This window comes from Lepisosteus platostomus, chromosome 28 (assembly GCF_059453375.1).
Source record: "Lepisosteus platostomus isolate fLepPlt1 chromosome 28, fLepPlt1.hap1, whole genome shotgun sequence".
Classification (NCBI taxonomy): Eukaryota; Metazoa; Chordata; class Actinopteri; order Semionotiformes; family Lepisosteidae; genus Lepisosteus; species Lepisosteus platostomus.
In genome coordinates, this window is record NC_142638.1 from 2,886,043 (window position 1) to 2,900,155 (window position 14,113).

Consider the following 14,113-nt stretch of genomic DNA (forward strand, 5'->3'; position numbering starts at 1 on the left):
ATTATAATACTATTATAGTATATTGTAGCTTCTGAAGTAGCAAAGGAAAGAAAGGGCTACAGTATTTAAGAAAATAGGAAAAAATACAATTAATATGTTCCAGTAAATACTTGATTTAAATTATTTTTACACACTAATTTCTTTCTCTGTTAACCATTTTTTAAAACTAAAATTGTCATCTTGTTATTAAACCAGAAATCATGCAATTAAAGTTGTTATTTTTAAATTTTCCAAAAATGGGAGATGCAAGATAAATGAAGTTCAGGGGGGATGATAAAAGCCAAGTTCAATCAGCCTCAGCTGTCATTTCCTCCTGTTACTCCTGAAGTGGTCTCGTCACCTACAGTATAACATTAGGAAATACTTTTAGTAAGCCCATTCTCTCCCTTGCATACATCATTTGGGTGGACTGTGCTACAGCTGTGCATTTCTTTGCCTTTTGACGTCTCAGCCAGCTTGATCTCTAGGCCCTTTTCAAGATTCCATCCCTCACTGAACACTGATGGGATACACCCTTGCTGGTGTTATCCGATCATCTTAAAAATGACCAGTCTCACAACCATCTCTGGTCATTTATCCTGCAAACCCCAGTTTGCAAACTCACAGCAGAAGAAGGCTCCACGGCCGAAACGTTGTGTTTTCTTTCTTCTTTTTTTCAGCATGGAATAAACCTATTACTTGTTCCTATAATCTTTCAATGCACTTAATTTATAGGGGTTGTTATTCGTACTGAAATTAAGTTTATAATGACAACTGCCAAGTTCAATCAGCTTCCGTTGTCAGTGGACAGTGGACATTTATAATCACTCCTGATGTAATTTCCTCATAGTATAAATACTATTCATATAATCCCTCGTATATTGTATAGCCACAGCCCCACCCAATCTCCACCTCTGCAGCTGCCCCTTTGTCACTTCTCACTCTGCATGGGGGTCACAGTCTCCCCAGCCTAAAGTGGGTTATGCCACATGTATGGTGACTAAGACCTTTCAATATGCTTAATTCCTGGTGTTGTTATTCCTAGTGAATTAAAAATGATGAAAGCTTAGATTATCTATAGTCAAAAAATATTAATTAAAAATCAAGGATGGATGGGATTCCCCTAATACAATCCCCACATCAAACTAGTTCCTCTTTTATTTTCTGGCTTAAAATTCTTTTGCACTAAATTTTAGCATTTCAATTTGTGACAAACTTGTGTTGGTGTGCTGTACATGCACATCACCAGTCCTCAAAAGGTTACACTGATAATTTATTGTGTTGAAAATTAGAATGGGGTCTTCTCCAATATCATAACAGTACAGCAGCTTATGATTAAGCTTCAGGAGTAATTTATCTTAAAATGTCACTTCTTTTATGCCTCTTCGCAGCATGATGCCAATTAAAATGAGTAAAGGACAGTTAAGGTGCAGCAAGAAAACTCAATTTTACTCCATTGGCTGACTGTCAAGAAAAAACACCTTTCAAAACACAAAATCTTTTCAAACGTAGTGTAATTTTAACTGTACAGACTGTACAAGCTCATTCAAACTCATACCTATTGTAGAGATTATTCCTATTTGACAGGGTAATTTTCTAAATTATGTAAAGCTGAATTTCTATTTTATTTCATTAGTTGTCTATTACATGATTAGCATCTTTTAATTTTGCTGTCAAAAAATGGAGGCACAAATGGTATATGTTAAACCTTGCTTACCCCATCAATTCTCGATTCACTTTTGTCAGCCAAGATAACGTAGCTAAGAGAATGTAGCTGAAAGGTTTGACCTATGGCTCTTCAAAATGGGTAAGAGCTTTGTAATTTCAATTGTAGATGCAGCCACACTTACGGGAGGCATGGTGGGGCAGCCATTATTATAGATGCCTCACAGCTCTGGGTCCCTGGGTTCAATTCCGGATCTGGGGTGCTACAGTAGGTGTGTGGAGGTGCTCCAGTTTCCTCCTGCAGTTCAAAGACATACTGTAGGTTAATTGGCTTCCACCACATTCTCCAGAAGATGAAGAAGGTGTGACAGCATTAACACCTAAGTCTTTTTCATCAAGTAGCTGCTATGAAATCATATTTCTGTTCTTATACTTCTATTTCATGTTTTTGCTGCATGCAACATTTACACCTCTCTTCATTTAATTTAATTTCCAGGTGTTTGCATCACAATTCACATTTTTTTTAATTCCATTTACTTCTTCTGCAGTTTGCTCTTTTTATCAATAATTTAATTAGGGATAGCAGTAGTCCTAACACAGATCACTGTGGTCCTCCACTAATTACTGTACATTACACTGAATTCAAGCATTTATCCCTTATACAGTATGTCCAAAATGTTTGTTATCCATTACCCAATTCTAAATCAAAAGAAATGCATCCCATTGGATATGGACTGCAAATAATTTAAAAATTAAGCTTTAAAATAGTATTTTTATCAAACACCTACTAGCCCTACTATTGCTCTTAACTTCGCCACATGCAGATTGTACTGTATACTGAGACAAATGTGTTTAGTTTTTGTTGATTAAAGATTATTATCAAGAAGATTTAAAAATACTGTTTTGCCATTGTTCCCTGTCATTTCCTCTTTACTCATGATGTTTTCTTATGAACCGTGTGAAGAATAGATAATGAATATGTCAATCATTATTAGTTCTAACACAATATTAATTTGCATATAATAATCAATAAGATGACTAAACTGCAGTGATGTAATTTGACAATTATTGTCTATCAGAAACAATATAATTTTCAATAGCTCCTTCTGTTGAAACATCCAAAATCCTCATCAATGAAGTACAGTAATTAGGCTGTATATACAGAACAATGAATTGCCAAAAGCTTCACTCAGTTCCTGATGGCTCTGTGTTTAGGTCTCCAGTTCCTGACTGCTTTCAATTTTAAGTTGACATTTGAGTGCTGCAGAATTACTGTGATGTGTTTTCTACAAATCCCTATCATTTTATGGACTTTTATGCACTGAACAAAACAGTTACTGCTCTGTACAATAATATCGTGTGCATGCCCATCTGTGATGGATGAATCAGTTTGCATCTTGTTAAATTTATGGACATAATACATCATTGTTCTTATTAATATATTTGGTTTGGAAATTATTAAAATAAAATGTAAGTATGCCAAGCATATCAATTCCTTTACATATTTTTTACATTATCATTCCATTAATTTTTAAAGGAATGACAACAATCTGAAGTATTCAAGAAAAACTACAAAACAACAAGAAACAATTTGGACCATCTTGCTTATTTGGTTGGAAGTACAGTAGCTTAGTGGTACAAATATTGTCTCAAAATGTTTTCTTAAAGAATCACATAGATCAGTGTCTCTTATTGTCTGTCTTGAATGCTACTAAACAGTTTGCTCTTGTGTTCCTGGGATTCTACATTGTTGTTCCTGATTTTGAATATGGCTCTTTGATTGATGTGGTCAGTGCTTTCAACGATTTTGAATACCTAGATCAGGACCATGCATAATCTTCTGTTTCAGGCCCAGAAAAGACCCTAAATCCTTTAATCTATCTGAGAATGACATTCCTTTCAATCCAGGAACTAATCTGGTTGTTTTCCTCCATACTGCCTCTAGAGAAGCTACTGTATATCTCTCTTGCAGAGCAAAGCTGAAATTAGTCTTCAAATGCCTGACCAGTTCATTAAGTACTTTTTACAGTACTGCCTTTGATTTGAATTATACACTATTTGTTAATGTTTTGTTCTATCCAAATGAAAATAGTTATTTGCCAGTTATTAACAAGAATTCTGTGTAAGACTGTTTGCATTGCTTGAGTTTCTGAAACAGTGTTTGGAACTTCACCAACTTTAATGGCCGACTGTGTGCAAATTTGACTTATTTGCTATCTTTATCAGAGTCAAGATCATTAATATAAATTAGGAAGTGCACTGGTCCTGATACAGATCCTTGTGTTGTCCCCACAACATAAATAATGCATCCCTCTTCATGTTTATTGTTACAGACCCTTAGAATCAGACAAAACAGAAATATCTTTACCAACCATTCCATTTCATGGAAAGGTGATTTTAAATTTTTCATTATATGAAATGCAAATCATTTAGGTTGCTATCCGGATGGAGTTAGAGAAATTTAACGGCAAGCTAAGTGTAAATAGAATTGTACTGGTCATAGTTGTAATTGAACACAATACAGTAATTTTTCCTGTAAGTAGAATGACATTCATATCCTCTAGCAATATGCTGGGGATTTGACTTGTTCTATTAAAATGTCCAGTTTTAAGAGTGTGTCACATGCTAATTGGCCTTTTTCTCTGACTGTAATAACATTTTTGTATGCAGAATAATCACTATGTTTCTCCAAGCCTGGTAATTGTGCCTGAGTGTGCTGTTTTATCAATGACTGTGATAAACCACTGTTACACATGGCCAATTCAATATGGTTATATTAAAGGTATTACCCTTCCATTAGCAGTATAGATATGTACAGTCCCTGCAAGCAAGGATTTGTGAAAAGTCAGTTTTTTATTTAGACAGACACAAATGCAATTTTTCTGGTTTACACTACTAGTACTGGTTGTAGTCTCCAAAGACAACTAACAAACACTGTGCATTACCATTTATATATTACAGTTTTGAACTTAACTTTGAACTTCTTCTGCGTAGCAACAGGAGCTATTATTTCACTTAGAATTAAGTGTTATTAAAATATTTAATAATCTTTATGTTCCTTGACCATGCAGCTGATGCCTCTTTCTTAATGCGGAATGTGGCTAAAGAGGCCCCTCTGATATCATTGTAGTATTTTTAATGATATACAGTATAGCAAAAATTGGCTCCAGCAAGTCTCCAGGCTGATTTCTTCCACAGGTCAAATCCATCACCCAAAGAAAAATGCACCAAGTGGGTTAGGTAACAGAACCAAACCTGATGGCCCCACAGCCAGCTAGTGATGTAGCCCCATTTATCCTGTATCCCAAAACATCTTCGCTGGTAAGCCACTGACTTGACATCTAAACTGGAAAGCAGTCCAAGTCAGGACTTTTCTCCAAGACTCCAGGCCAAGAGGGTGAGTAAGTAAAGAATTCTGCCCACGAATACTCACTCCATAATAATGTTACACATAATACTGTATACTGTATATGACTGACACTTTAGTCTGCAGGTTGAGAGAGAAGTAGCTAGTTGTACTTAAAGTTCTTCAAAAGGATTTGAGTTTCTGCAAACGAGATTCTAACTTTAGAAAGAAAAGATGCCTTACCTAGCCAATGATCAAGTAGTTGCTAATAGCATGATTGCAGGCAGCCTGTCTGTGAACGAATTAGCCCAGAGAATGAAATGTTCTGCGTCGATAGGTTCCTAGGTTCAGAAACCTAGGAAACCAGCTCTGTGAAGGATAGCTCACACTCCCTAAAGTTGTGGGTCACCACTGCTGGTCAGAACCGCCACACCTGTCTGCTGCCTTTGTGCTATGGTTTCTTGGTGGAAGTAATTAGAGCAGTAGAAAGAAAGAAAGAAATATCATGTGAATCAGCAGAATAACTGAATGAAAATGAATCTGCACCCTTGCAGGCTGTTCAGAGGTAATACTGCGAGTTGAGAGAAAATCTGAAATGGTGACAGAGATGTTTTCACTAATGACTGTCATTTTGGCATTGACAGACCTAATGGAAGACAACCTGTTTGGAGATGCCATGACTGTCATACTGACAGAGGCGTAACTCAGAAAAACAGGCAGGGCAGTGGAATTGGAAAGATATAGGGAGGAATCTCCTTCAACAAAAGAATGCCTCAAGTGCAGATTAATGGCAATTTTGCTGCTCAGTGATATATTGACAAATTATTTTGAAGAAACAGTTTTTCTGTTCCGCTAGCCAATCTGGAAGAAAACAATTTTCCAGCAGCAAGACCACTCAGTACTAAGATTGCCAGGGTACAAGTGCAGTATAAGAAAAATTTGTTGAGGTATTGGTGTGGACAGTGTTTTCTCCTTACCTAAAATAACCCAAACAACATGGCCATTAGACACTAAACATGGCATCACAGAAAATGACATTACACCTCTGCAAATCACCAGTAGAACATCTGTCAACCAAACCCATAACTGGAGACAACCATAACAGGCCAACCTTCACCACAGAAAGTGTGGTGAAACTTCTTATAATATCCTCTCTGGTTGGTAATCAGACCTATGAATCAATTCTATGTTAATACTCATGGAGGTCACATACCAGTACTAACTTTGAGATGCTTTCATTTTGAGAGTGTTTCTTGTTTCACTTGGCATAGTTAATTGATTTTTGTTAATATGTTCTGTGATTTTGTTGGGTATCTTTGTTTAAGCATTATTGATTAAATCCATCAGACCTGAATATTGTGTTTCTTTTGTGCAACAGTATAGATTTTTTTTTAAATGCAATTAGACCAGCAAACAGGGATTCAACACTAAACATGTCTAATTACTAAGTAAAGTTACTGGCAGTTGAGAGCTACCTGTAAGCTGCACAGCAACATCAGACTCATCCAAAAGCATATCAGTCACACACATACAAATGTGCTCTATTACATGATGTTCCTGTGTAGGCAGGTACTTGTCACATTATGACAATAGAGATTTGGGAGATAACTGCTTGTATGCGCAAAGTTAAAATGGATGGTGTCCTGTTCTTCAAAGGAAGAGATAATATTGTGTCAGACTTGATCCGAACTGCCATCCATCTTGTCTTGGACTCTGTCCTTAAGTAACGATGAAGGGTGCTATTTTTGCTTAGTGAAGAAAGGTATGTAAAGAATAGACTTTATTGAAACCTGTGGGTGGAAACTAGCATCTGACATTGGTTGTGCTGAAATACTGAACTGTATAAAGGAAAATTTTACTATGCCCATAATTAGAACCACCCACCTACAGTACAAAACTTAAATATTTGTTTATAGTCTTTTGTCACTTGTCACATAGAATGAATGTTGACCTCGAATGGGAGATTCTGAAGCATTGAAGTTTTTTAATATTAACATGCAGGAGTCTGCCACCTGTGTAGGTCATAATCACCAAGAATAACTCTATGTTTCTTTGACTTTGCAAGCCAGCAGGATATATATATATATATTGTTGAAAATTATTCTTTATCAAAACTTATAAGTGTTAAATGTGCCTAGCCTCAGTGGCAAGTGAATAAAGAATTGAATTTGGTCAGTAATGTTCTAATCTTACAAGGAAAATTGTCTTCATTATGTTCTGTCAAAGTTGTTAAATTCTGTGGTCTTCTTTCTTTTATTTGCAAAATGATGTCAGGAAATTTTCATTAAGCTGTTACTATTCCGCACACACAGAGCCAATCAACTACTTCTGTGTAACATTGCTGCAGTGTGCTCTTGAATGTTAATACTTTTTTAAATGGCAGATAGATGAGAGTGTGGAAACACTCGCTCTTGTGGTATTACAATTGAAAGTGGAGTAGATGTCCATTGTTTTTACTTGAAAACTGAAGGTTTATGTTGTGCGACTGTGACAGATGGGCTGGATAACAATTATTGCACAACTTTCAGAAATATTTGACAATTGCAGCTTTTTGCAGAGCTATTCACAATTACTGTATTTTTCCACTTTATGATTCCATGATAGAAATATTATTTTCTCCATAAAGTAACTACAGATTAATATGACACAGTTAATTATATCTGCTGATGATTACACAATTTCATAAATCCTTTCTCTTCTGGGGCCATTTCTGATACACTGATGTTTAAATTCTACTTTCATATTACATTAGTTTGCTGGTGGTAATTGAAGTTGACTGCAATACTGTAATTTTAAATTTATTTATTGTAGACTGTGTAACACCTTTCCGAATGGCAGCAATCAACTTTTTAGTGCACATTTTCATAGTGAAATAATATAGATGTCAATATTTACAATGATTCGTAGTTTTGCTGTAGTATTTATTATGATAACAGCATCCTATTGTAAGACGTGTTCACTGCTAACCAAAGCACCATAGAGATATAACAAAAATACTGAGGAATGATAAGAACAAAAATACACAAAAGTACTTAATATTGACAAATCAACAAAATGACTAAATAATATGAAATTCAAGGTGTAATAAAATGGCAGGTGGTGCAGAGATTTGAAACTATTGCTCAGTGAATTTGTTTTTCTTAATTTCCTGTTCATTCATTTTAACTGAAAAAGCCTTGTGTCTCAAACCTTAAAAGTCTTTGGAAACTTTCATCTCCGACTCCATGCTCTAATCAAACAGATTTAAACATCTCTTATCTGAACAAAAAAACATGTAATGGGAAGACTAGGCACAGTGCCATGGTAACAAGAGATAAAACTTATGCTCACTTTATTTTGCATTATTCACCAGGATAACAGGAGATTTTTGTTTTCAGTTACCTGTTAATTAGCTAAATGAAAACTATGGGTGTGTCAGTATGTAGCAGGTCTCCAAGACCATCAAATAAAGATCAGTTTGCATTAGAGGGTAGTCCCACACAAGGATATGAAAAAACAGGAGAACATAAGGTACATAACACATTCATTACATAAAGTGAAACACATTCTTATACAACATATATTGATACATGCTGTATCATTTATAATTAATAAAGGGTTATGTCATTCTGTGTTGAAGAATATTATTTATTAGAGAACTGGAATCATAAATTATTTTTCATTTCATATTATTGTAGTTCGGTTATTAAGAGAATGTCAGTGTGGCAAGTAATTCTGTTTGTAGCCTCTTGCACAGAAAGAAATGGCTGTTATATTGTGTCCAGGCTTAAGGTTTGCTTAGCAGTTGTTTTGCAGGATACTAACAAAATACATCTTGTGTATTGTTATGTACAAAATAAAGGGGATGGATAGTTTTATGCCTTTTATTTAGTAAGAGATCTTGGACATACCTTTTGAATTACAAGTAGTTTGTGGCATTATTTCTTGGTATACAAGATAGACTTAAAGGTGGCTTTATAATATTATTACCTAGCTCTTTTGAACTGAGTTTTCATCCTGTGTGAATGCCCAACATAAAAACCATTTCAGCCTGAAATGAGGGATATTATTTGCGTTTTAGATGCCTTCTCTGTTTAGTTTCAGTACATTTTATTTTTGGTTGCAGTATACACTAACATTAGATATTGTTACAAATAGGGGTTATGAAAAATGTAAATAACAGGAAATGACCGAGCAGATTAGTCATTAAGTAAAATAAATAATCATAAATGATTTACCTGAATGGTTGGTTTAGTTAGAGGCAAGTGAATTATTCCTTCTCTGGCACAGCTCAGTTTGTACAATTTCCATTTGTACAGTACAAGTTTACAGACAAGACATCACAGAGGCCTAACATCCTAACCACCAGGGAAAACCTCAGCCAAGTATTCACCTCTTAATGCATACATAGGCCAGAATACAGTAAAACTAATCAGGAGAGTCTGCTTTTAACCTAGGGATTCTTCATTCAGGAAATCCAATAGCAGATACAGAATACAGAATAGCAAGCTCTCCTAGCAAAGTCCAAATACAGTACGTAGTTCAGACCTGCCCTTTAAGGACCTCTCACCTGGCACACTCTTTATGTCTTGCCCTTCTGTCTCCACTTTCTCTTCCTGTTCTGTTCTCCTCTCTGTTCTGTCTTGATTTAAAAAGTCTTCCTAAGTTAAAATATAAAAAAACTGGTGACAGAGAAAGTCAAAATGTCGATGCACATATTCACACAGTACCTGCACCTTAGATGTCAGGTCTGTAAAAGATACTGAGGTGTTACTGAACAGTTTTTTCAACTCCCTCGCTCGCAGAGGCCTAACAAATTCTGCTCTGTTTGTATTTTTATAACACCTGTATCACAGCAGGTTAGAATTCGAAATGAAAATGATGGAATATAGTCCTACCAGATATGAATTTGAAGTGTAAAAAAGTCTAAAAACTAAATATTAATATTATACTAAATTATGTATCTTTAAAATCAAGCCAGGAGTTTTATTTTGTAACTATTTTGCCATGCCACATCATTACTAGTTTAAATGAAATATTGATTTATTTAATTTATTCATTGATTTTGTTTCCAATTTTGTTTAAAGAGTAAATCACAAATGGAAAATGAATCACAAATCATTTGTGATTTAAAAAGTGTCCCAAATTAAATCAATGTATTCAAATGTTTGTTCTGCGTGCAGAAGTTAAATAACTACAAAATGAAACTGACAACATAAGTGTTAAGTAACATGGTATTGCAGATATGAAGAATTATTTGAAACTCGAAACTTTGAAATCTGTACTATAGAGGTATGTCAAAAATATTTTCACAGCTTCAAAGTTTACAAACATCTTACCTATTTTAGACTGAAAATAAACTAGAGGCAAAGATGAACTCTGTCTGATAACTAACGGGAATGCTTTTTTAAAGCCCATGATAGCTAAAGTCTGCTCCTGCAGGTGCCTGAAGGGTAAGAATCTACATTTTGATGTTTTTGCCTTTGGCTTTAAGAGATGGGGTGCTCAGCTTCATTCCTTACAAGTTGGGTCTTAATAAAAAATCTGCACAGTAACCAACTTAAAGTATATTTGAACTAATTTAAATAAGTTGGTGCTGAGTGTGTGAACAGCTGATTGAGATAGAAAAAAAGCAATAAACTGTGGTTTCAAAGATGAACCCAAGAGCAGGCAGGAGTCAAGCATACTGACTGTAAGAGCAAACATTACAGTATGTGCAGGGAGCAAGGATGTAAAATGCTGTCCAGGGTCATAATCCAGACAGTTGAGGTTTGAAACTGGGTAGGTTTGATAGACACAGAAACTGTCACAACAGTAAACATACAATCAAAGTCAAAGATAAACAAATATGGTTTGTAAACTAAAAGACACAAAGCACCAAGGAGAATCCAAGAGATGTGATCAGGGCGAAGTGAGGATCAAGAATCCAGAAATAAATACAGCTAGACTCTTTTCCAGGTAAAGTTGGTGAGGTACAGTAACATTATATCTTCTCCCAACAGACCAGAGCAGTGTAATAGTGCTGCTGTAAGCTGTGTCCTAGTGTCATGAGGAGAAAACCCAAGAACAAGACCCCAGGCAATAACATGTGGACTATTTTGTTTTGAAATTGGATCTGAGGAAAGCTGGATGGCATGGTGAACAAGCAGGCAGAAAAGGGCAATCCAAAACATAGTCAAACATTTGTTGCTGAACAGAGACTAAAGTTCAAGAGAAATCCAAATTGCAAAGTCGGAGTGAAACACGGTTGAGAATCCAAATGGCTGGCAATCATGAGAGCTTGGAACAGGTGCCGTGGTGATGCTAGCACTATCTACATCTTTCCTGTGGGAGCATGCAAGAAAGGTGGAGTCTAGAAAGCACAGTATCAGTCTCTAGTTCCTAGGTTCATTAAAAAAAGCAGACAGAAGGGCATGAAGTCTCCAAAAGTTAATGAGAGAGACAAAAACAGAGGCAGAGAACTGGTTGCTGCTGTGTTAGAAATGTTTGGAGAAACATCCCTGGCCAAACAGGATCAGCCAGGAGAAAAAGAGTGTAAATGTGGAAGAGTCAAGAGTTGAGAATTGATGATTAGTGAAGAAGGCACTGGACAAGGGAACAAATATGAATATACTATACCTAGTGAAGGAGGTTGGTGATCTAAGAATGAGAGTTAGCAGCAATAATTGCAAAAGAGAAAAGAGAGACCAAAAAGACATGAGAGTTGAAGGAGTTTGCTTTGTCTTCCTTGACAAAGAGCTATAAACCAGAGGGGGTACAAATAGTGCAGCACAGTGGACATAAGTGACTTAAAATGGACAGTTTTTAAATGACATGCTTGTGGTGCACAAACTTGTAAAAGTATGGACTAGTGATATCTCAGAGACTGACGACTTTTAGTCTTAAATTTCTCTGGATTACTAGTTAACTTTGCTGGATGATAATACAATAAATCAAATCGTGCATCAGAGAAATATTTCTAAGTGAAATAGAAATATTTTTGAGGGGGAGAGTTTTCATAATAAGAAGGGCATTGCTGCTGTACCTGACACCCAAAATATTCCAATAAACAACCCTACAGCATAAATGTAAGCTACTTCAGATAAAAGCATCAGTCACATAAATTAATAATAATAAATGTAATTAAAGACTCTGCTTAAATAAGGTGGAATCAGATTAGATGTGTTCACTGCTCAACAGTATTTTCAGAAGTAACATGCTGATAATTAGAGAAATGGGTACACTTAGTTCTATCAACATGTTATTCACCACAACTGATTATGGATGGATACACTCAGTTTTATTAGAACAAATGTTGTTTTCACTAAAATTTATTAATAGGTGCATTAGGTGCTATCAGAAATATGTTTTTGCTGCAGTCTTTGTTAAATGCTTTCCCAAACAGCAATAGCTTTTATGTAACATAATTACTGAAGCTGAGCCAAAAATTCTAAAACATGACCTCTTACTTGTATATTAAATATTTTAAAACTTCTTCCAAAAGATCCTTCTGTGAATTGATAGTGTTGCTAATCAAGTTATAAAAAGAAAAAAGGAACTGCAATCTTTTTGCACAGCAGGTAGTCATAAACTTCTAGATATTTTGCCATGACTTGAGTAAACCATCCAAAAGTGTCATTACACTTTATTAGCAGTACTAAATATTCTAAGTTTATATATGAAAATACTGTTACACAGTAGAGTAATAAAGTAAAGTAACTGTGTACTTCTCCTTCCTTCATCCCCGTTATTAAGGTGTTGTCACTTTTGGGAAAAAAAAGAACATTTACAGAACTTCCAAACATTTTCCCTGACAGGCAGTCTAACGTTCATGTTGTTCATGAATTTAGTAACATAAAAATGTCATGGTAAACATGATAAAGTCTTTAATATCATGAGTATGAAAAAATAACAACCACAGACTGAAACAGTTTATCGACAAAGTATCTAACAAACCCGCTGGAAATGACCTACCCAGACAAGCCTGGGTCAAGCTGAACCGACTAAGAAACGGACATGGCCGTTTCCGGGCCACCCTACACAAGTGGGGTCTCACTGATGACCCAATTTGCGAATGCGGCGACGGCAAGGAGCAGACGGCCGACCACATCCTGTACTCCTGCCCTCGCTTCAGATGCCCCGGCAACTTCACCGATTTGGATGATGCCAGCCGCGACTGGCTGTGGCACCTGACTGTGACAATATAACTATGTAACTTCTGCATGTTAAGCTCATATGAATAAATAATAAGTATGAAACCATGTTTTTGCAGTTAGTTGGAAAATGAAGACACATCCCCCATCTTGGTGGATTTGGTTCCTTGTTGTTTTGCCAGTGTAAAAATGATCTGTGGAGATTCCTCCCCCCTTGACTCTTTGTTGTATTTTCTTGACGAGGAAAAATACTAACTCAGTTCACCTCTGTTTATCAACAACACAATTTAACAATTTAACAGTGTATGCAGTTTTTTATACACCCACACATTGCCCTTGAGATTTACACATGCCTTATGAGATACATATAAAAATGTCATATAGCTGAATGACATGGATGGCAGAATGACATTTTGTTGTTTGGTTTTCAAAATATTTAACTTGTGTTGAGAAAACACTAATGCTCATTGTGAAATATTGTGGGGGTCTCTTATTTTTTGGTGGTGTTTTGCATCTACATATTCTGAAGACCTTGTCTATATAGGGGAATTGATGAGCTCCAACACTAGGGCATTTTGGCTAGATACCAAGAATCTCAAGCATTGTCCAGCATGACAAAGATCCAAACCATACATCCAATCATCAAAAGAGTGGTTAACTTCACAAAGTAAATGTTCTCGACTCGCCATTTCAATCTTCAGACGACAATCTAATTGAACAATTCACTAATGTAAACCAAAGGCTCTGAAGGATTGAAGGAGCAATTCTTCATGGAGAAATGATGATAGATTTCTCCTCTGAAATGCCAGAACCTGATAGCATACGGCAGCAGGCATTTTGTCAGTATAATACCTGCCAGAGGAGGATTATACAAATATTAATTACAGACGTGTGAATGTATGACCCTTATAAAATTTGGCCTTTATGGCAAATCCAATTAAAATTACTTAAGCAAGACTACCAAGCAATTACTAATTAACCAAGACACTATTTAATCTGTAAATCTGTCTGT